The sequence below is a fragment of the Macadamia integrifolia genome, chromosome 1 (assembly GCF_013358625.1).
Source record: "Macadamia integrifolia cultivar HAES 741 chromosome 1, SCU_Mint_v3, whole genome shotgun sequence".
NCBI lineage: Eukaryota > Viridiplantae > Streptophyta > Magnoliopsida > Proteales > Proteaceae > Macadamia > Macadamia integrifolia.
The window spans coordinates 20528079-20530797 of record NC_056557.1 but is presented as its reverse complement, the minus strand read 5'-3'; the positions used below and the strand labels follow the sequence as shown (position 1 = coordinate 20530797).

The following is a 2719-nucleotide window of genomic DNA, read 5'->3' as shown; positions in this document are numbered from 1 at the left end:
CCTGGCACCCAGTCTCTTTTCCCTACACGAAAGAACCGTGTGTCTAGATTTCTTGCAGAAACCACATATCCCAAGTGATGCAGTTGCACGATGGATTTAGAGAAAAAAAAAATCTTTTGATTTGATTCTCTTTGGATTTAGAAACAATTTCTTTTGTATTAGTTAGTTTCTAATTTTAGATTAATTTCCATTTTCAAGTAGTTTCCATTAAGTGTTTGATTTTTTCCTTTATATTAGTCATGTAATGGATGAACGGTAGTGAGATTTTGAAGTTTTGAATTTTGAGAATTGAATGGTATTTCCAGGTTTGAAACCATGGTTGCAGTGAGCTGCCATTAGCTTCCCTTCCCCTGATCATCTTCTCCTCTTCCCTCTCTTATCTTCTTCTTCTTTTTTGTTTCTAATTTTGTGACTGCCCCTCCTTACCGGAAAGCCCCTGTTTCTGGCAGTATTTCCAGCCTTATTCAAGTTCTTAGATCTCCTTAGTGCGTGATCCGTTGGGGTTGAAGTTTTGATCGAAGGTAGCCCTCCCCTTGGCGACATAAATCCTAGAATATCTCCTCCGAAGCTTGGTTTTTTCTGTGAAGAAATCCAAACCAGATTCAGATCTAAGTTTTACCAACGCCAAGTCCAGTTGCGGGTTCAATCACATTCAGATCTGGGCTGTCGAGGTCTTGCGGTGCTAGATTCATAAATGACCTGCTGCATCGACCTTTCCTTTGAAGGTTCAGGCCAAGCCGAGGCCTAGTTGAGAAGCCCTCTCGAACTGAAGTATCTCCCCATCGCCTGCCTTGCTTCTGATCTAAGGTAGAAGACAACACAATCGTGAGTTGCCCCTTTTTCTATCTTTTAAGTCTGATTTACCATTATGCCCTTCTTTTGGTCTCTAATTATCTTATATCCTTATTCTTATTTCACTTCCTAGTTTACCCCACCAAATAATCATTAATTCCCTTTAAGTCATATCTCCCACATAGCTCATTAACTAATCTGGTTATTTACAATTCTGCTACCCCCTTGATAACTTCAGCTTAATTACAATTCTGCCATTTAGTTGAAGCTTTATTTCAATATAATTGTTATTGAGTGTTGCCTTTGTTTTATGGAGTGTTTAAGTGGGCCGTAAGTGATCCGATTTCAGTCTTTTTCGGCATCACCAAGGTTGTCTTCATAAACTATAGATTGCTTGAACCAAAACATCTGTTGAGATCCTGGTTCTCGCTGTTCGACTTGTATCTCCCCGATGCTAGTAATTCCCACCTCTATCTCAACTTGAACTCGAGCGAAGCTGCCCATAGAAGCACTGCGTGTGCGTCTGTCAATTGCCATGGGCATCCTGCCACCTTCGCCATCGTAAGGAGAATTTTTTCATGCCAGTTCTTAGGCGGTAGGTCCGGAAAATGGATCCAAACCATCTTAGTAATGGCATGCTTATCTGAAACCTGATAATCTGCCCCCCAACTTTGATCGAACTTCTACGTCAAATCAAAGCCATATCAGATTCCAACTCGAACTGGAAGAGAATGAAACCTTCCCCATTGGAGCCAGAGAAGTTTTTCCCTTCAAATTCCAAGACACCCTTGCCTCCTTTCTAATAGCATCCATGGATATAAATCTGAAATTCGTTCGACCAATTAAGGCAAAATGAAATCTCTCCAATCTCTCCTCGTATGCATCTTGAGGTATTACTACCTTGGTAAGATAGCTTGCATGGATCGGTTCTGGCAGATCATCTACGTCGGGCAAGCCTCCTCCAACCACCGTGGAAAAGGAAGCTTTTGCTTTAGGTGGAACTCCAATGGCCTGCTCCACAGGATCAGTGATCACCTCCATCGGCCTTGCCACAGGAAGCAAGAATTCCGTGATCAGGGGCTGCCTTCCCACAGTGGACTGAGAGCTTCCATCAGGATCTTGGCCATCTCCTATCATCCTTCCCTTTTGGCCGTCTCTCATTCCCTCTTCAGTTTCCATCTTTTCTCTAATTTTGTTTATTCTCTTTTTGTTTTTTCATTATGTAAGTTGTTTATGTTACATGTTAATGGGATAATTGATTGCTTATTGCTGGTTTGCAGTTTTCTCCTAAGCCTGTGATGGTGGCTCTGAAAGTGTTTCTCACACAATAGTAGATGTTGTAATAAGTTTTTCTTGGCCCCTGTTTTTTTGTCTTCTGTTTCACTTGCAGAACAATAGGATAGTATATCCTTTGAAGCTACAATTTCCCTGAAAAACACTTGTGGCAATTGATATTAATCCACTACTTTATCTCAAAACATTTTTGTTATAAAATGACATCACACTCTTACAAATGTGTTATTTGCAACTCTGTTTCTTCAGGATGTTTACTTGAAGAGTCACTTCGATTCTAATTCTGCATTGATATAGAACATTATTATATCAGTAATGAAACTTCTACATCTTCAGGCCTCAAAGAAGAGTTTGAGATGTTCAGACTTGAGTGTGCTACCATCCAAGTAGCTTTTCCATTTACAGTATAGGGAGTTAGGCTGTTCTAACTTTGTGAGATTATATCTTGCTGTTACACCTTTTCATAGAATCTTGCATTCACTCCCTCTCAACCTACATAAACATAAAAATTGGCCTTCTTTTAGTCCAACTCTTTGAGCAATATAGCATTGTAAATTTTGAACTGTGACACTGAAGCTTGTGAAGAATACTCTTTCTTCCACATTTTTTCCTTTTCCTTTTCCTTACTGGTTGA

General features: G+C 40.0%; 1 long non-coding RNA gene across 1 annotated transcript; it reads left to right on the top strand.

The window, feature by feature from the left end:
* Positions 1-270: 270 nt before the first annotated feature.
* Positions 271-2153, top strand: LOC122078078. Its single transcript, XR_006140049.1, has 2 exons — positions 271-807; positions 2073-2153. It is a non-coding gene; the product is annotated as an uncharacterized LOC122078078 (long non-coding RNA).
* The last annotated feature ends 566 nt before the right edge of the window (positions 2154-2719 follow it).